A 21,620-nucleotide genomic window follows, 5' to 3' on the forward strand; every position below is an offset into this window, starting at 1 on the left:
CTGTGAAAGGGATATTAAGAGATTTAAGCTGAAAGCAGTGCAGTTTACCTTCAAGAAACTCTGTACCCTGCATAAAACAACATTTAGGGTGAGAATTTGCTACTATTAACCAGTTAATTTAGTGTGTTAAGTTTATTTTGTTTTATTTGCTCACTAATCTGCTTTTATCTGCGTGCTGTCCCTTATAATCACTGAAAATCTACCTTTTGTAGTTAATAAACGGCTTTGTTTGTTCTAAAACCAGTTTGTATAATTCATAATGAGGGGTTGGGGGAAGCTGTGCACATCTTCCTCCACATTGAGGAAGGGAGCGAATTTCATGAGCTTATGCTGTATAAAACTTTATACAGCGCAGGACAATATAATTTTGGATTTATACTCCAAAGAGTGTGTGCAGCTGAGTGCTGGGTTATTCCCTAGCTGAAAGCCTTCCCATGCAGCACTGATTTCAGTATTGGTGTCATTCTGCAGCTGGGTGTGTCCCTACCTCTGTGTGTGTGTATCTGTGTGTGTGTGTACACGCACAGCAGGACCGTGAGGGAGCCAAGGCTGGTGGAATAGGCAGGATCAGTGGAACTCCAGTGCATCACGTGGCACCCCAGAAGGGGGGTCCAACCCATTACAGTATTATGTTGATTTTTTAAGAGGGTTGGTTTAGCTTGTGTCTCATCCCTGAGTCTGTCCCCACTGATGTTTCCAGCAACAGTTCTTGTGGTGCTGGAATCTTTCTTTTCCTCCTCCTGCTCCGATGGATCTATTCTAATTTATTTTAAATAGAGGTAATTTACCTTGTTAAAGGGTATATTCAAAAGTGAAGGTGACCCAGTTCTGGCAAAGGAAAATCTGAAAGTGCCTGCAGGCTTTCAGGAGGAAAAATCTCATCACTTTACTGCAGTAATGGCAGATAGCTAAGTACCCAAGACAGACAGAAATTATTAATAGAATTTAACAGAGGTTTGAGAGGTGGATTGAAAGCAGGAATATACCTTATGTTGGTTCCTTTTGTAAGCTGTGACTTGATAACAGTCCCTCCAGATACACTGAATTACACACATTGCAGCTACAAGACTAGATGAACGGCATGTATTAGGAAGGTGGGTTTTGTATTTGTGATGTAAATGAAAACCTTACCAAAGCCCCTTGCATACTGTATCACCAGACTTTCATCTGGAAATCTCTTTAGAGGAATGCTGGAGCATTTAAAGTAAGATGTTAGCCTTGCCATAGATATAGCTTTATCTCTCAGGGATTTTTTTCTTTTAATTTAAACCACTGATAAGAATTATCTGGATTTCTACAAAGTGGCACTTTTCTGTCCCCCCCTTCTTCTCTACCTGGCAGGCAGCTAAAGATAAGATTGGTGAGGAAGATAAAATTCTAACTGAAAGTCAATCAGTATGATTGCTAGGACTGCCATAAATGAGATTTGAGAAAGGAGTGCCATGTTTTGCTGAGTTTGCTCTGTGTTTTCTGAAACTGGTCACAAGCTAAGCTTTTATCTTTAGAAAGCACTATGTTTCTAATGAACCTGTCACCAATGGAAGCACTCTAAACAATGCATTTATTTGGCTAACTTAACCTCTCTGCAAATTTGAATTTATTTGTCTTAATCAAGAGCCGGAATGATGTGTATTGGTGAAACTTCCAAGGCCAGATCCTTGCCAGCAAGTGACAAACACCGGTCTAGCAGTATATTTTGTCATATTACAAGAACAAGAAAAAATGTCCTATATCAAAATATAATGTGGTAAATTGCTTTCTTACTTTAGTACCAGCAGCTGCATCTATATCATTGCTATGTAAGCAAAGCTATGTCTTTTAATATGAACTTTAAAAGAATTCTGCCATTCTTCATTTGAAGTATGTTTGAGATAACTGATGAGTTTGAGTAGAGATTTTTTTTATTACTATTAATACATGGTTTTAACAAAGCACTTGCGGTCCTGACAAATCTGGTACTGAAGTGACCCAGTAACTGAATAGTTTCTTGAAGTCTCTTTAAAGCAAACTGCAAATCCAGTGCATTGTTCCAGAAAGCAATGACCAGTTGTATGGTTTGTGATCATAGGCAGGAACTGTAATTTAGACAGCAGTCGTGTACATTGTCAGAAATTGGGGACCCTGCCAAAAATGTGCAGGGATTTCCAGTTGTTGTCAAAATATAACCACTGTCTGTTGACTACTCTGGCAGGCATCTCCAGTTTTCTTGATTTTTCTTCCGTCCCTCCTCTCTTCCTCCCCAGTGCCTCTTCTCTTTCTATACCATCACCAAGAGTGATCTCATAAGACATGTGAGTGGCAACTTTAGGAAGGTTACTGTATGAGCAACAGTTCTTCCAGCAGCCATACCCTTTCAGACTATGATCTTGTCAGATCTCCTAAATTAAACAAGGTCCAGGAGACCTCCAAAGAGTCTTGATAATTCAACAAGTGACTCTGTTCCCCTTGAATCAGTATTAAAGCAACTGATTGTTTTTTTGATAGCGCTAAAGTGGATGAAGGGAATAGAGCAGATGTTATATATTTGCATTTTAGTAAAGCATTTGATACCTTGTCTCAATCTTACTTAAAAAAAAAAAAGATTTCAAATTGGCTTGGACAGGCCCACTGTGATGTGGAATGAAAACTGGCTGAAAGTCCCTCATCAAAGATACTTTCTATACTTAAGGAACATTCCTACTGTTAAAATCAATTCAACTCCCCTGATGTTAGCAATATTTGGAATGTAGAAAGCCTACTGTCTGATATCTCTGTTTTAAGCATGGTGGGCCAGATTTACAAAGGTATTTAGGTGTCACAAAATGCAGATAGGCACCTAGAGGGATTTAAAAAGCACTAAGCAGCTTGGGCTTGAAGATCCCAGCCTAGAAGCATAGCCAGAAAATGACAATATGAGAGGTAATATTTTTGAGAAAAATATGAAAGTCAGGCATTCAGTGGGAGGGAGAAACCTGGGCAGCTCTAATCCTGAATTGCACCTTCCAGAGCCAGAGGGAGACAGTAGACAGGAAATCAGATGAGAATTGGCTGTATCTTATGGCAGGAAAAAAGACCAATATAACTTTGGCCTGCATATGTAGAGCAGAGGAATACATAGGTGCTTTCTGTGGGATGGCAAATAGGTGTCACTTAGCAGAAACAGATGAACAAATTGGAGGAAATTCAGTGAAACGCAACAAAAATGCTCACAGGCCTGTAGAAAGGAAGGAGAAGAGGTAAACGTTAGAGCTGAATGAAATTTGAAATTTCCATCTCGCAGAGGGCGATGGACACCTCCCAAGGAAAATGATGGAAGCCCTGTTGCTTGGCTAGTTTGGACAAAATGATAGAAAATGTGCAGTTGGGAACTATCTTAATTTAGCAGGGAGATGTACTGAAGAACTAGCTAGAATAAGTGTATTATTCTAAGCTCTGACTTCTAGGATTTCATGATAGGTGCTCATCTCTAGTGCTGCGAGGGACAAGTGCTGTTGGAGGTACAGTTTTTAGGATGCAGTATAAAATGGAGGGGTATTAAACAGAGCTGTGTAAAACACACTGGTGGGTTATATGACTTTTGTGAATTGTGAATTTTGTTTGTGGGGATTGTTAACACCTGACCCAGTACCACACTGTATGAACACCAGTGTGTTGTGAACGGGCCCAGTTGCCGGGTCACGTTGGTTCCAGCCAGTTGGGTCTGGGCAGAGCCCAGTCACTGCTTCTAGCTCTAGGACTATGAATAGGGCTCTACCAAATTCACAGGCATGAAAAATGCATCACAGACCATGAAATCTGGTTTCCCACCATGAAACCTGGTATTTTGTGTGCTTTTACCCTATACTATACAGATTTCACAGGGAGACCAGCGTTTCTCAAATTCGGGGTCCTGAGCCAAAAAGGAGTTGCCAGGGGGTGGAGGAGCACAAGGTTATTTTAAGGAGGTTGTGGTATTGCAACCCTTACTTCTAGCTCGGTGGCTGGAGAGCAGAAGCTGCTGGCCAAGTGTCCAGTTTTGAAGGCAGCACCACACAGCAGCAGTGCAGAAATAAGGGTGGCAATGCCATACCATGCCACTTTTAATTTTGTGCTTCTGCCTTCAGAGCTGGGCGGCAGGAGAAGTGGCGGTTGCTGACTAAGGGCCCAGCTCTACAGCAGCAGAAGTAAGGGTGGCAATACCATGCCATACCATCCTTACTTTTGTGGTGCTGCTGGCAGTGGCTCTGCCTTCAGAGAAGGGCTCCCGGCCAGCAGCCATCACTGCTCTCCAGCTGTCCAACTCTAAAGGCAGTGCCACTGCCTGCAGCAGCGCAGAAGTAAGGGTAGAGTACCGCAACCCCCCCCAACAACCTTGTGACCCCCCCCCCCCCCCACACAACTCCTTTTTGGGTCAAGACCCCTACAATTACAATACCATGAAATTTCAGATTTAAATAGCAGAAATCATGACATTTATTATTTTTAAAATGCTATGACCGTAAAATTGACCAAAATGGACCATGAATTTGGTAGGACCCTAGCCATAAGGTACTCTCCCAGGCTCAGACTTTTGTCTGTGCCCTTACTTGGGATGTAGGACTCAGCAGTCCATCTGTCCTAGGCTCTGAAACCAGTGTTTCAGACCTCCTGAGCCTCCCCCCTCACGTTCACTTACACCCTGTGGATTCTCTGGGCATCTACTTCAACCCCTTCAGGGACAACAGTAGTAAATTAGAGAACACAGGCTTAGTAAAGCAATTTCTTAACCAAAGACACTTTACTCTTGAAAGCATTCAAGAGTTAATAGATTTTTAAAAAAAAAACAACAAAAGCCCCAGCATATACTGTCCCCTTGTCTGTTCTCACTCTTTCTGTGAGTCCTAGGTATGTCAGTGTTCCAGATTGGGCAGAGTCCATCTTGCCTTCTCCCTTTTCTGCACATCTTCCTTATGTGTGCTGATGGTCAGCACCTTATGTGGAGGAGCGCCCTGCTCTTGAATAGAGTCTCTGTCTCTTTAGGATGTGCTCAATTGGACAACTCTAGCCCTCTTCCCTGGTTATGCCACTTTGGGCCTCTGTGTAGAAAGTCATTGCTCCATGGAGGTTGCTCAATGGCTTTTCCATGGTAGTGCATCAACGAGATGTCAAGTGTCTTTCCTGGACGGGGCCACTTTCTGTGATGCAATTCGACAGACTGGCCTTGGGTGCTCTGAGATATGTGTTCAATGCACAAAACAAAATGGAGTTCATAACTTGATATAAGCATATCCTATCTGTCTCAGGTATCACAGCCCTCATACATCATTCAGGGTATTTTTTTTTTTTGAGTCTTATGTTCACACTGGTTTAAAGTCAAAGGCAAACCTATAGTTAAACTTCATGAACTAGTTGAATTTCACATTGGTTTTGGTTTCTTAAAGTGATTGCAGAGTTCTAGTGTAGTGCAATTGCCACATAACATTTTTGGGATTTATTTTCTGCCAGCCAAAAATTCCCTCTGGAGCTTTATTTGGAGAATTTAATCATCACTACTTCTTCCAAAATAATGTTTGGTGACAATGGTGGTGTTGTCTGCTCCGTTGCACCCTAGAGGTGGCTATATTTCAGTGATGTGTAAGGATCCCTACGTATACATTGATACAGGAATTTGGAACCCTTTAGGAAGAAAAGTCTTCTAAAAACATCAGATATAAGGCCATACAACTCTTCAGATCCTGTGGGAGAGGTGCCATAAAATTATTATATTTAATAGAGCGACAGTTATGCAGCAATATATAGTAACTCCTCACTTCACGTTGTAGTTATGTTCCTGAAAAACACGACTTTAAGTGAAACGATTTTAAGTGAATCCAATTTCCCCATAAGAATTAATGTAAATGTGGGGGTTAGGTTCCAGGGAAAAAATTTTACCAGACAAAAGATTATATATACACACACACATACACATACAGTGTAAGTTTTAAACAAACAATTTAATACTGGTGCACAGTGATGATGATTGTGAAGCTTGGCCGAGGTGGAGGAGTCAGAGGGTGGGATATTTCCCTTACTGCTAAATAATGAACTAGCAATTGGCTTGAACCCTCAAGGGTTAACTCTCTCACTCTGCAAGGCAGCAGGAATGGAGGGAGATATACGCATTTCCCTTAAATACACTGCCTTGTTAATTAGATCAGCTTGCTGAGGCCCCAGCTGCTGCAAGCTCCCTCCATCCTGAGCCCTGCTCTATGGAAGATGGGGTAAGCCAGGTGCAGGCGCAGGGGGGAGGGGGACACCCTGAAATTATCCACCTTCCTTTCCCTCCCCCCCCCGGGACAGCAAGCAGGAGTCTCGGGAAGGAGGGCAGGAGTCTCCAAGGCAGAGGGCAGGAGCAGCACATGGCAGTGGAGGGAGGGCCACAGCTAAACTGCAGGCAGCTGCTGCACAGGGAACTTAGGGGAGCTGTGAGCTGGTAGGGGGCTGCCGGTCCACCCTGGTTCCAGGCCCCCACCAGCTAGCTGCAACAGGCTGCTCTTCCTGCAAGCAGTAGACAAAGCAGGCGGCTGCCAAACGATGTTGGAAGGGAGCATTACACAACTTGAAAAGAGCATGTTCCCTAATTGATCAGCAATGTAACAACGAAACAATGTCAACCGGGACGACTTTAAGTGAGGAGTTACTGTACTCGATAGTTACCAGTGCTTGCTTACTGCATAGTTATGTCAAATGCCATGCCATTCACAGAGACTAATCTCCTACTTTAGTTATTATGTATTTTCCTGCTGTGTTACTGTATTTTCACCCTTCTGTAGTCTCTACTTGTGTATACCACCTTTGTGTTCGTTGCCAGGAAAGGTGATTTTCCAAATCAATCTATAATTTTTTATATAACTAAGCAAGTAAATGACATATATTATTCTGTAAAAGCAGCAAAGAATCCTGTGGCACCTTATAGACTAACAGACATTTTCGAGCATGAGCTTTCGTGGGTGAATACCCACTTCCTCAGATGCAACTGAGGAAGTGGGTATTCACCCACGAAAGCTCATGCTCCAAAACGTCTGCTAGTCTATAAGGTGCCACAGGATTCTTTGCTGCTTTTACAGATCCAGACTAACACGGCTACCCCTCTGATATATTATTCTAACTCTGACTTGAAGTGAAACATGAAAACCTGCTGACTAACTTACAATTCCACTGAGATTTTTATACCTGCACCTCTTGTAGTAATAAAACATCCCTACTGTTTAGCTTGTTTTTAGTGCATATGCAATCAGTTACTTAAGATCAGCTCCTTTTGGATTTTACTGTAATGAGCTGTTTTTGTTGAGGCAAATGCTACTACTCAGCAAAAAAACTAAAACAAAATCCCAACCAAACAACAGCAAAAAAAACCCTGAAAAAACTATTATATTATTATTATTATTATTCTAACATAAAAAAAACCCTGCAGTTCTTAGTTGCTAGTCTTAGGGTACGTTTACACTACAGGATAAATTGGAATTAGCTTAAACCAATTTTATAGAACAGCTATTATAAAGTCGATTGTGCGCGTCCACACTAGGCACATTAATTTGGTGGTGTGCGTCCGTGGTCCGAGGCTAGCGTCGATTTCTGGAGCGGTACACTGTGGGTAGCTACTGTAAAAGAATGAGGCCAATAATGTCAATTTGCGTCCACACTAACCCTAAATCGATATAGTAATATCGATTTTAGCGTTACTTTTCTCGTTTTGTAGGAGTACAGAAATCAATTTAAAGAGCCCTTTAAATCGATATAAAGAGCAGTGTAGTGTGGACGGGTGCAGCGTTAAATCGATTTAATGCTGTTAAAATCGGTTTAACAGCCTAGTGTGGACCAGGCCCTAGTTTGACAGAACTGACTTATGTGTGGGTTGCTGGCTTCTCCAATAGAGAGTAAAACAAAAATATGAAAAGAAGGCAATTAGTGTGATTCCACGCTCTTAGATCATGGTAGGCATGTTTTTAAAGGTGAATTTAGAAAGGTGCCTGAAGAACATAGTCAGAAAGTTTAACAGAACAGATGTACAGAGTACAACTCAGACAGATGTAGTGCAAGCTGTCCAGCACTGATCTAGCTGTGTACCATCACTGAACTGGAGGAACAGCCTCTCTGGGCTACAGGGGCATTCTCTGTGCCAGTTGAATTGTCTGTCTCTCTGCTGAGACTATACCAGGAGTTCCAATTTGTGCTGATGTAGCTGTGAAGTTCCAAACTAATTAAGTCACTGACTGCAAAGCAGTTGTCCACCCTTATCCAGTGGAACTCACTCATGGAACACATGAGCTGTGGATGAACTAAGGAACTGGAGATGAGTAGCTGGTTACTAGCATGATTCAGGGTACTCATCTGTGTGGTGTTCTGGGGAATGAAGCAATGTCCCCTTCCCATCCACATGCAAGAAGTATAGGAGCCTTGCAAGAGAACCTGTTCTCATGAGACTTCTGGTCCAATTCCAAAGACCCAAGCACTTAATGTAAGATTTGGATGTGTCTTCCCTTTGGGTGCTTATCCCAACCTCTGAGCCTCTTGATATTCACCTCCAGCTTGTGATCTTATTTACCTGGTAGATTAAAACATTTAAAGTGTTGGATTTGATACTGTGGATCTCGCCAATCATGTGCAAAAATATCACCTCTGACCTTCTAATAGAATTAGACTGTTTCCAGTTTTGGTTCTTTCCTGGGTAAGGGTTACACTGGCTGCCATTTCAGAATGTCAGTTTCCAACTTTTTTAATATGTTTAATTAGGAGGAAGGTTCTGAGACACCTGTAAAAGGGAAAAGGCTTTGATCATGCATCCCTTAAAATATTTATGTGAAAGGAAAACCTTTTTTTAAGAGGTTGTGAATCACAGAAACCAAGATCTCAGTGGGTTGCCAATTATACCTCTCTTGAGCTGCTTTCCTGTTTGCCATTTGGCCTTGTTTATGTGGACAAGATAGACACACATGCTGCTTGGTGAATAAGCACTGTTATTTTATTTATTGTGCAGCATACATATCTTGTTTTGGATTAGAGTTATTGGGAGCAAGATAAGAGCAAATGAAATAGAATACTGTTCTGTGAATACACTGCTCAACTTGGAATACACAGCCACTAATACAGACAACAATTTATACTTGTAGCACGTTGAGAGACTCTATAGTCCTATGTAAATAACTGTGCCTAGAACTTCTCTATGGCATTTCACCTGAGCATTGTATAAATTTATCTACAGTGCTTTACAGGGGTGTTTGTGAGGCACAGTCAGCCTGTACAAATTGTTCAAGGATACACTTTTCTATGGCATAGTCAAGAATAAATTCAGAAACGAATTCAAAAACACTGTAGTGTTTACTCTAATCACTGAGCCACAATGACACTTTCAACATCTGAATTAAAGAGGATGCTAATGTCTGTGTCGTTTTCAATATATAGGGTTTCCACCATCCCTTTATTCTGTATCACCACAGAGACTGCCCAAAAGTGTTTAGTTAGCAGAGAATTTTTTTTCTGGCCAATAAAAATGCATTGCTATCAATCTTTTATATCACTGGATTCACCAATCTGGATGCTTGCAGACTCCTGCATTTCTCTGTGAGATTTAACGTTGATATTGTCTAATGTTGTTTTGTTTTTTGGGGGGGAGCAGGGGAGTGCCACTGTCTATCTCTTGGATAGTTCACAAACTGCTTAGCTGCATATGAAGGAACCTCCAAGGAAATAATGTGCTGGGGATTGCAATCTAGCTTGCTGGATTTGGCTCACCGAAGCCAAACTTCTTGTCATGTTTAGAAAGTCTCTTCTCTGTCTATCATATCTCTCAATTCAGGGTAAGTGCCTTGAGGGCAGCTTGGTGAAGGCATAGGGAAAGGCAAGCGGGGAATTTGCTAATACATGATGACTTAAATCACTTTTTATAAATTGCTATATAAAGAAACCCTTCAAATAAAATCATACAGTTCTAGAGAGTTGGATGGGGTGATCTAATAGGTCTTTTCCATCTCTGTAATTCTAAAAAAATGCAGGAATATCCCTTGCTGTGTATTGCTTTCTGTCTGGTCAAGTTTTAAACACCCCAAGAAGTTGGGTTTCCAAACTTTCCTAAGGAGACTGATCCACCACAGCCAATATCTCACTGTCAGGAAGTCTGTCTTGATAGCCTACCTACTTTTCCCCTTTCTTAGAGTCACCCTATTACTTCTATTTATACCCCCATATGCCACATTAATTTACACCATCTGTCTCTTACACTTCAGCAATTGGTAGATTATCCTGCCTCCTTAGTTAGCAGCAAAGCTTCACATCTTTTGCTGCTTTAATCTTGCCTTTTAAGCAAATCCCTTCAATACACTGATCATTTTTATTCTTCTTCTCTGAACTGCCTCTATTTTTTAATGTAGGGTTGGTGTTTGTCACTTCCTGAAAATCAGGCTTTTTTTAATGTCTCAGGACTGGCATTCAAAAAATGGAGGAACTCAGAATTTTGTGTCACTTCTGAAAATCATGGTCAAAATTCTTATTATGGAATAAACAAAGCTTACCTCTAAACTCTGAAAACTCTGTGAGTGACCTTGACTAGGAAAAAGGTGTATTCTTACTTTGTGTTAGCTATCATGGTAACTAACACAAGGTAAAATCTTAGTCAAGACAGGGCATTTTGTAGTTTTCTAATGCATTAGCAGGTCAAGCCTAGAGTTTACCTCCACTTATGAAATCATATTAAAACTACAACTGCCTTGTCTGCACTAAGCTTTTATCTCATTAGTTACCACGTGTTAGCTGACATGCGGTAAGAACACACCTTTTTTCCTAGTGAAGTCTGGGCCTGGAGGTATCTGATTAATAACCAGGCCTGGGAAAGTGTGTTTCAACATTTCAGTGTTTTTTGTGCTTTTTCAGGGGGAAGAAGGTCTGCAATTCTATTTTCCTTCTCATGGAGGTTGCCAGATCAGAACACCAATTGCTCTCTGCTGACTTCTTTGCAGAGGATTAAGCTCAGTACATGCTCTATCGATGCTTTGAGGTGAACTACGGCCAAAAGCAAATGTGTACTAAACTCAGTGGAACTCTGATGAAGTGCATCTTAAGTGCCTTCTTGCTGAAGGAAAAGGTCATCAACATATTAACTCATTGTGAAGGAATTTTTCAGAAACCAATTTCACTAAGTGTTGCAAGACCTACTTAACAAGATTAGAATGTAACAAATGAATATGGCTTTCATTTTGTATTCTATGAATGTTGGTAGCTTACAAATAGCATGTGAAATTATTTAATGGTTTTCCATTAAATGTAGCATTTATTTTACCAGTGATTAAAGAAGTAGTAAACACTTTAATTAGACATTGCTTGTGAAATACGTGTCCGGTTCTGTTTAATAGTCCAGAGAAGAGTGACAAAAATGATTAAAGGTCTAGAAAACATGACCTAGGAGGGAAGATTGAAAAAATTGGTTTGTTTAGTCTGGAAAAGAGAAGATTGTGGGGAGGGAGAGACATGATGACAGTTTTCAAGTACGTAAAAGGTTGTTACAAGCAGGAGGGAGAAAAATTTGTTTTTCTTAACCTCTGAGGATAGGACAAGAAGCAATGGGTTTAAATTGCAGCAAGGGAGGTTTAGGCTGGACATTAGGAAAAACTTCCTAACTGTTGGGGTGATTAAACATTGGAATAAATTGCCTAGGAAGGTTGTGGAATCTCCATCATTGGAGATTTTTAAGAGCAGGTTAAACAAACACCTGTCAGGAATGCTCTTGATGATACTAAGTCCTGTCATGAGTGCAGGGGACTGGTCTAGATGACCTCTCGAGGTCCCTTCCAGTCCTATGATTCCATGTTTTCAAATGGAGTAGTATTTTTAAATCTGACTGAAGAATAAACAAAGATCTCTGAAGTGCGCTATAAAGTAAGTTGGACTCAGTTTTTCTATCTATACTGGTGATATACCTTATATTCACTCCATTAATTTCTTCAGAGATTTTTCTTTTCCAGACTTGTGCTGTTACCTGCATTCTTTCCTATGGCCAAAAAAAGCAGTTGTGATGGATGATGCCATCCAGTAATTACTTGAGCCTTTACTTTTATCAAATATAAGGCCAAATCCTGCAGTTTGTACTTGGGGACTGATTCTACAATACCAGCTTGTTTGACTAACACATTGTGTGCATAGTGCTATTCAAATTGTGTTATACTCAATCCTTATTTATTTCAAACTCCCAATTATTTTGGTGAGCGTTTTGACTTTGTAAAGACTTCAAAATTTGATTCATTTGCTGCAGTATTTAATTCCACAGACATAGGAACCAAGAACCTGAATTTTCAGCTAAAGTCTCCCATTTAATTCTAACACACCATAATTATATTTTTCTAGCTACTTTTATGCATTTTTTTGTGAGAACTCTAGCAACTAAGATTTTTATGTTGTTTTTTTTCCATTCGCAAACCCATATTGATCTTGTATATGTTTTTGGTTCTGTAGGTTTAAGTTGACTCATTCTTAAACCAATCATGTACAGTCTGAAATATCAAACTCCACAGTTCTAATTTATTTTCTGAAGTAATGTTTCCTTGGGCTGAAACCACTAAAGAATAAAAGCTGAATGGAGAGAGAAAAATGGAATTACATCAATGGAATTACATGACCTGACCTAGTTTTCATAGACTGCAGAGATCTGAATGGCTGATGTAATTGTATTAAAAAGAAATCTCATTCTGATGTGTAGCTTACATTTAATTCTTTAGTTTAAAGATCTCAAAAATCATTTAACAACCAGTCTTGTGTTTAGTTTATTTGTTTACTTAATGGCCTTTTTAAATGTAGAAGTGATTTTTTTCAGTATCCCAGATACACTCCCATGTGTGCTTGAATATAGACCTGGTGTTAAGAGATCATCCCCTTCCTGTTGTCTTTATTTTATTTTTGCATTATGGCCAGAACTGCAAAGCAATTACATTCCCTGAAGACACTATAAATTTTTTAGTAACCTGTCATATTTAAATGAAACAGGGGAGAATGAAATTATCATTTGATTGCTTGGCTGCATTGGAATGGAAAGAATCCCAGTGGGGGAATGGGAGAGAGAAAAAACAATTAATGTGTGTGTTGTCTTGTTATTGATATTGTGAGTTTTTTTTAAAAGAAAGAATGACTGGGATAAGTAGAGCTGAGGCCAAAGAGATTTGTAGGCCTGCAGAACCAATTTTACCTGCTTGACCTCTTAAAACAGATACGCTCTTCTAGCCTAGGCCATGCCTCCCCATCTACACTGCTGTTTTAGCAGTGTTGTATTCCGCTGCTTCCCCACTGCAGAAAAAGAGTGCCTCAGTGGGGAAAGGCTTTGGCAGAGTGAAGGCAGCAGGGAAAGGCTTTGGGAAACTCCCCTTTGCTGGAGCCCTTTCCCATTACAGGGAAAGACTCCAGCAGACTGGAAAGGCTCTGCTGGTTCCCTGGCTTTTCCCTGCTATCTTCTCCCTGCCAGAGTCTTTCTTCTACATGCCACAGTGTGGATGCAGCAGGTTTTTCACTGCAGCATATAGCTATAGTTACCCCACACACTGCTGCCAGTGGGGTGTAGTGTAGATGTAGCCTTTGTGTAGTAATTGCGGTGCTCCCCCTCAGAGGTGACTGCATAGCAGAATTGGGTGAAGTGGTCCCTCTTACCTCACAGGGTTGTGAGGAATAATTCATATTTGTGAGAACTCTGAGCTCCTCTAATGAAAGCACAGCACAGGGCTACTTTTGTGACAAAAGGCACTGTATAAATGTAAGATTTGATAGATAGCAATATGCCAGTATAACATGTAAGATGTATTTCCCCCTTTTCTCCAGCATTATTTGCTCTTAAGCAGCATTAGCAGATGCAGACCCCTATCTGGTCTTCCTAAAGGATTGTATTCAGACATTCTAAAAAAGAGGATTTCCCTCTATTGAGCCTAGTATCCCCCAGGGCACTTAGTATACTAGAGGCTAAGCTTGCATATGGATTTTTTGCTGGGAGTGTAATTTTCATTTACTTTGTCAAATTAACAAATGTGGTCCCTCAAAGTAAGACACTCCATGTTAACCAGGATAATCCACTGTACCATAGCACTTCCTGATAAGCATAAGGGATTTCTTCCACTCAGACACAAGTTCCATTGCAGTATGTGAATTGCTCCTGGCAGTGACAGCCCACATTAAAGACACTGAAGTGAACTCTGGTTTCTCCTCTGGGCCCACGTCCAGACTAACCCGCGGCATCGGCGGGTTAAAATCGATTGCTCGGGGATCAATATATCGCGTCTAGTCTGGACGCGATGTATCGATCCCCGAGCGCGCTTACATCGATTCCGGAACTCCATCAACCCGAACGGAGTTCCGGAATTGACGTGGAGAGCCGCGGACATCGATGCCACGCCGTCTGGACGGGTGAGTACCTCGATTTTAGAAATTCGACTTCAGCTACGTTATTCCCGTAGCTGAAGTTGCGTATCTAAAATCGATTTTAATACCTTAGTCTGGACGTGGCCTGACTTGTGTCAGTTTTGTTCCAGTGTAAATCCAATGACTTTCAGTGGAGTTACTCCAGATTTGCCCAGGTGTAACTGAACATGGCCCTCAGTCTTCACCACTGAATATTGTGAAATGACACTATCCTGGAAGTATTATAAAGAGCACAATAGTACCTACCACAGCAGTTGAAAAACACAACATTTCCAATAAATTCTTGGACTGTGTCGGGAACAACTTTTTGTTCCAGAAAGTGGAGGCAGTAACCCAGCAGACATCCATTTTAGACTTGATTCTGACTAACACGGAGGAATTGGTAGAAACTCTGAAGATGAAAGGCAACTTGGGTGGCAATGATCATGAAATGATAGATTTTATGATTCTAATAAAAGGAAAGAGTGAGAGGAACAGAATAAGAAGAATGGGTTTCAAAAAAGCAGGTGTTAACAAACTCAGAGGACAGGTAGCTAAGGTCCCATGCGAAGAAAATCTAAGGGAAAAAGGAGTTCAGGATACCTGGAAGTTCCTCAAGGAGACAATATTAAAGGCACAACTGCAAATTATTCTAATGCAAAGAAAAGATAGGAAGAACAGAAGGAGGCCAATATAGCTCCAGCAGAAGCTCTTTAATGACCTGAAAATCAAAAAGGAAACCTGCAAAAGAGTGAAAACATGATCAAATTGATAAGGAGGAGTACAAAAGAACAGCACAAGTATGTAGGGAAAAAATCAGAAAAGCTAAGGCACAAAATCAGTTACATTTGCAAGGGACATAAAAGGTACTAACAGGAGGTTCTTTAAATACATAAGGAGCAAGAGAAAGATGAAGGAAAGTGTAGGTCCTCTACTTAAGTAGGAAGGAGTGGTAATAACTGATGACATCAAGAAAGCTAAGGTGCTTAATGCCTATTTTGCTTCCAACCTCACTAAAAAGGTTAATGATGACCAGATACTCAACCACTGGAAAGGAATGCAGGCCAAAATAGGGAAAGAACAGGTTAATTAATATTTAGATAAGTGAAATGCATTCAAGTCAGCAGGGTCGGATGAAATTCATCCTAGGGTACTTAAGGATCTAGCTGAAGCAATCTCTGAACCATTTGCGATTATTGTTGAGAACTCCTGGAAGACAGGAGAGGTTGCAGAATACTGGAGAAGGGCAAACAGAGTACCTATCCGTAGAATACTGGAGAAGGGCAAACATACTACCTATCTGTAAAAGGGGAACAAAGAGGTTCCTGAGAATTGTAGACCAGTCAGACTAACTCCAATACCTGGAAAGATACTGTAAACATTATTAAATAACCAATCTGTAAGCATCTAGAGAATAATAGGGTGATAAGGAATAGTCAGCATGGATTTGTCAAGGACAAATCATGCCAAACCAACTTAATTTCCTTCTTTGGTAGGATTACTGACCTGATTTTGGGGGGGGGGAAGCAGTAGACATGATATATCTTGCTTTAAGTAAAGCTTTTGACACAGTTCTGCATGACATTCTTGTAAGCAAACCAGGGAAATGTAGTGTAGATTAAATTACTACAAAGTGGGTGCAGAACTGATTGAAGAACACACTCAGAGTAGTTATCAATGGTTTTCTGTCAAAATGGGAGGGCATATCTAGTGGGCTCCCACAGGGGCCAGTCTTGGGTCTGGTACTATTCAATATTTTCATTAATGACTTGGATAATGGAGCAGAGAGCATGCTTATAAAACTTGCAGATGACACCAAGCTGGGAGTGGTTTCAAGCACTTTGGAGGACAGGTTTAAAATTCAAAATGACCTTGACAAATTGGAGAATTGTTCAACAAGATGAAAATCAAAAAATGCAAATGCAAAGTACTTCACTTAGCAAAGAAAAATCAAATGCACCACTACAAAATGGAGAATAACTATCTAGGTGAGAATACTGCTGAAAACGATCTGGGGGTTATAGTGGACCACAAACTGAATATGAATCACCAAGGTGATGCAGATGCAAAAAAAAGACTAATCTAATTCTGGGTTGCATTCATTGGAGTGTTGTATGTACGACACATTACCTATCTTGTTGTACTAGGCACTGGTGAAGCCTCAGCCGGAGTACTGTGTCCAGGTCTGAGCACCATGATTTAGGAAAGATGTGGTTACACTGGAGAGAGTCCAGAGAGAGCAACAAAGATGATAAAAGGTTTAGAAAACCTGACCTATGAGGAAAGGTTAAAAAAACTGGGCATGTTTAGTCTTGAGAAAAGAAGAGTGGCTAGGGGGAGGGGCTCATAACAGCCTTCCAGTACATTAAGGGCTGTTATAAAGAGTCAGCGATCAAGAAGTAATGGGCTTAATCTGCAGCAAGGAAGATTTAGATTAGATATTAGGAAATACTTTCTAACTGTGAAGATAATTAAGCTCAGGAATAGGCTTCCAAAGAAACTTGTGGAGTTCCCATCATTGTAAGCTTTGAATATCTAGTTGGACAAAGACCTGTCAGGGATGGTCTAGGTTTACTTGGTCCTGCCACAGCACAAGGGGCTGGACTCGATGACTTCTCGGAGTCCCTTCCAGTCCTACATTTCTATAAGCCTAGGCAAGTGCATAAAATGAAAATGAGAAAAAGGCAAAAAGATTTGAATTAAAAAAAAAAAAAAGAAGCACTTCCCTGTGCATCCTCTGCAAATCTCAAACTCAGCGCTGACTGAAACTTTCTTTAGGGTGAAACAAAATTTCCTTGACACATCTAAGGAAGAAATGTGAAGCCAGAGTATATGAGAGAGACATGCTTGCCAACTATCCCATGCTGGCAGGGCCTGGGACTGTCTCAAGTTTTAAATTCCATCCTGTGGGCCTGCTTCTTTACTGCCTTGCATCACACACAGTCATTTCACACCTGTGCAAAGTAGGTGAAAACTACCAAATCAGAACACTCTGTTCACTGCCACTGATGGTCTCATTTTACATCCAATTTGCATGCTGTACACAAAGTGCAAGGCAGAGGAGAAGCAGCCCCTGGATTATTAACAATCCTGGGCAGCTGGCTGAGTTTTAAAAAAAATAATATAAATAAAGCTGGCTTATTGCCATTAGAGTGAAGAAAGGCTTTGATGAGAACCTTTTGAGGTCACTGAGATAATGACAATTTTGCAGTCCATCCTACTATTTGGTGTTTGTTTTAACAGTTAATATGATGTTATAGATATGTGGAAAATCTCTGAGCACAAAGGTAATTTTTTGAACATCAAGAATCAGTCACTGAAGTGACAATTAAGAAGCAACAAGAAATAAACATGGTTCATTCTTCCATCTTTCCATAGCTCCTCTTTCTTTGTTGTTCTCTAGTGGAGGGTTTTTTTTTAAAAATGCTCTGGGCTTTCCAAGAGTCACCCATTAGCTATCACTGTTTTTTAAATATTAAAAGTTGCAAGTATAAAAATCTACCTTGAGTATGTAAATGGAGGTATATTTATAGTATCACTTTAAATCCACCTTGGATTTGGAACAGATTACGTGTAATATCTCTCCATATGTGCCATTTTAATGGTTTTGTCAGAATTTCAAATTAAAGGGCATTCGCAAACATTCAGAGCTTCGTGATTCAGGTCTGATAAATTTATAACTATGCCAGGACTTGTTTAGGCTGATCATTTCTTGCTTCTATGTTATTTTTGGAAGCTACTATCCAAGGGGTCTATTTTGCTTTGTTTTGCTCTATATCTTTTTAGTTAATTGTACTATATGGATATCTCATTCAGATGATGCAATATTGTCATTCTCTAGAATTCAGTTTTGCCAACTCTTACTACTTTATCACAAGTCTTGCAATATTTTCTTGTGATTATAGGAGAATCTCAGTTTTAATTTTAAATGAAAGTAAGTTTCTAGCTTTCGTGATTGTGGAGCTTGAAAATATGAACCCTCAAGGCTCAGAAACAAGAAGGCAAATAAAACAAAACCCTCAAATGTATTATTTTAAAAATCTCATGATTTTGAAGTCCATCATGTTTTTTTGCGCCTGACCCAATACAAGGTTCAGACAGAGTGAGCTGCAGAACCTTTTTCTGCCTTAGTTTCTTTATTTATGCAATGAGACTAATAATACTTAAACTTCCAAAGGACTTGTCAAGATGAATTTGTGAATGCTTGTAAAGATGTGTGAGATTCTGAAATGGGAAGTGCTGCTGCAGAAGTACAATGTATTGTTAGACCATCACCAAGCTGCCCCAAGTTGCTTTAATATGCATGACCAACTCTTTCAAGAGCTCATCCCTACCTTGGCAACTTGCAGGGATTTTAGTTGCGCCATTCTTGCAAAAATGTATCCAGTCTAGTCTCTTGTAGGCACAAGTAGGTTTCAGCATCAGGCAAGCATGTCTTAATATTATCTCCTGTTTTTTAAAATTCAACTCACATTCATTTATAGCTATTTTAAATGAAATTTCAATCTCTGTTAATATGAATTTTCCTGCCCTCTTATAGATTCCCAGGGTAAATAATTCACATTCCTGTCTCTCAGTGAAATTCATGTCTGCCATGCAATACAGTAACATATAATGTTTACTGTTCCTTGTCAACACAATATCTTTTATATCCTAGACTATACCTGTGTTATTTATTTATAATATAGTAGCCTACAGAGACCCCAACCAAGATCAGAGCCCAGTTGTGGCAGACACTGTACAGACACTTAGTAAAAGACAGTCCTTTCCTCACAGAGCTTACAGTCTAAATAGACAAGAACTACAAAGGGTAGGAAGGAAAATAGGGACACAGAGATGAAGTGAATTGTCTAAGGTCAAACAGCAAGTCTGTTGCAAAACAAGGAATAGAATCTGTGTATCCTGAGTCCCACCCCAATTCCCATTCCACAAAATCACACCGCTTCTCTATCTGCTATTTCAACTTCTGCAGGACTCTTTTTTTTGGACTGGTACATACTTCTCCTTGCGCTTTTCAATATAATCATTATTTTTCAAATATCTTAAGGCAGAATAAATGTATATGCAAAAATCCCTAAAAATAACATTACGTTAAATTTGAGATTATAATTACAAACATTCAGTATTAAGATTCTTACAGTAACTTTACCCATAACTCTAACTCCTGTATATGTTCATTACAATGCGGTATTTGATGGCACAATCATACAGCATCCAGTAATGTGACAAAGCGTTCAGTGGACAATACAATTTCCAAGTAAAAAGAAACATTAAAATGGGGTTACATTTGTAAATATATAATGGATATGTTGGTCTTTTGGCACCTCTTAGAGCAGCCCTGGAGTCATGATGCAGCCCATACCAGTAACTCTGGGGAGAGGAATAGCTATGCTGGGGAGTGCAGGACCAGTGCAACGATTTAGGCAACCTAGGCAATGGCCTAGGGCACTGGGATTTGGGGGGGTGGCATTTTGTTTGGCAGCGACCGTGGCAGCTCGATCTTTGGCTGCCCTGGTCGCCACCGGCATTTACGCGGAGGTAGCTGGGGCAGGGGAGCATGGGGAGGGCCGCCTGCAGCAAGTAAGGGCGGGGGCGTCATGTAGGGGAACTCCCTGTCCCAGATCACCTCTGCCTCGCCTCCTCTCCGAGCACGCCATGGCTGCTTCACTTCTCCCACCTTCCAGGTTTGCAGCTCCTAAGCTGATTGGGGAGTGGGGAGCTACCACAAGGGGGGCGCCTCAGGGCAGAGGGAGGGAGTTGCCACGGGGTGGAGGTGCCTCAGGGCAGGGGCACAGGGGCACAAGGTGGAAGTTTCACCTAGGGTGCGAAACATCCTTGCACTGGCCCTGGGGAAGTGGCATGGAGCTTTTGGGGTTAATTCTCCCAGTCCTATCTGCATTTCTGATAATCAAGTACAGTTGAAACTAGATAGGCTCAGAGCCTTAAAAAGAGGCTATGCTTCTTCCAGGGCATAGCCAGTTTGTTTGTGTTTTAACTCAAAGCCATTATCGGGGGGAGGGGAGCATGAGAGTGCACTGCTGCTTTTTATTTTTGTTGGGTGATTTTTGCAGCTTTGTTTAGCTTCAGTGAAGGAAATGTGAATAGAGATTTTCTGGTTTGGTTATACCTGAATTAAAAAAACAACCCCCAAAGTGGGGTTTCTGCCAGTCATATAGAACTCCTCTTGGATTTAAATTCAGCTGTGTCTCTCCTGGCTTTTTTATGACATTATTTAAGGCAGCATCTCTGAAGAGAATGTCTGTTTGTCCAGAAATACACAGAAGTTTGCTTGTTAACTCAAAGTGAAAGCTAAACTTAAACAAAAACAAGAAACCAAATATAGAAATTCATAATTAAAGCTTCCCAAACAACTTTACTGCTGTCCTGTCCCTAACCAGACCTTCATCCTACATATTTTGCATGGCAGATGGAGACATTTTGATGATGCCAGTTTTGAAAACCTGCGGCTTTGGACATCTGAAATTGACTTGGTTTGCATAGGTTTTGCATATCATAGCCCATATATTTGTGTGATCCATAACAAAAAGGACCCTACCAGTCTGTGGGTATTTTCCCTAAAAGGTTCATGGCCTCTGTCAAGGTTTCTTTCCCCAGTTTGAACTTTAGAGTACAAAAAGTGGGGACCTGCATCAACACTTCTAAGCTTAATTACTAGCTTAGATCTGGTACACTGCCACCAGCCAGAATTTAGTGTCTGGGACACTTTCTGTTCCCCCAAAACCTTCCCTGGGGAACCCAGGTCCAACCCCCTTGGATCTTAAAACAAGGAGAAATTAACCAACGCTCCCTCGTTCTCCCCAGACTTTCCTCTCCCTGGGTTGCCTTGAGAGGCTTCACACAGATCCAAACTCCTTGGATCTTAAAACAAGGAAAATCAATCAGATTCTTAAAAAGAAACCTTTTAATTAAAGAAAGAAAACAGTAAAAATTATCTCTGTAAAATCAGGATGGAAAATGCTTTACAGGGTACTCAGATTCATATAGACCAGAGGGACCACCCCCCCCCAGCCTTAGATTCAAAGTTACAGCAAACAGAGGTAAAAATCCTTCCAGCAAAAAGAAACATCTACAAGTTGAGAAAACAAAAATAAGACTAATCCACCTTGCCTGGCTATTACTTACAATTTTGAAACATGAAAGACTGATTCAGAAAGATTTGGAGAGCCTGGGTGTACGTCTGGTCCCTCTTAGTCCCAAGAGCAAACAACGAACAAAAAAAAAAGCACAAACAAAGACTTCCCTCCACCAAGATTTGAAAG

The sequence above is a fragment of the Gopherus evgoodei genome, chromosome 7 (genome assembly GCF_007399415.2).
Source record: "Gopherus evgoodei ecotype Sinaloan lineage chromosome 7, rGopEvg1_v1.p, whole genome shotgun sequence".
Taxonomy (NCBI): Eukaryota; Metazoa; Chordata; order Testudines; family Testudinidae; genus Gopherus; species Gopherus evgoodei.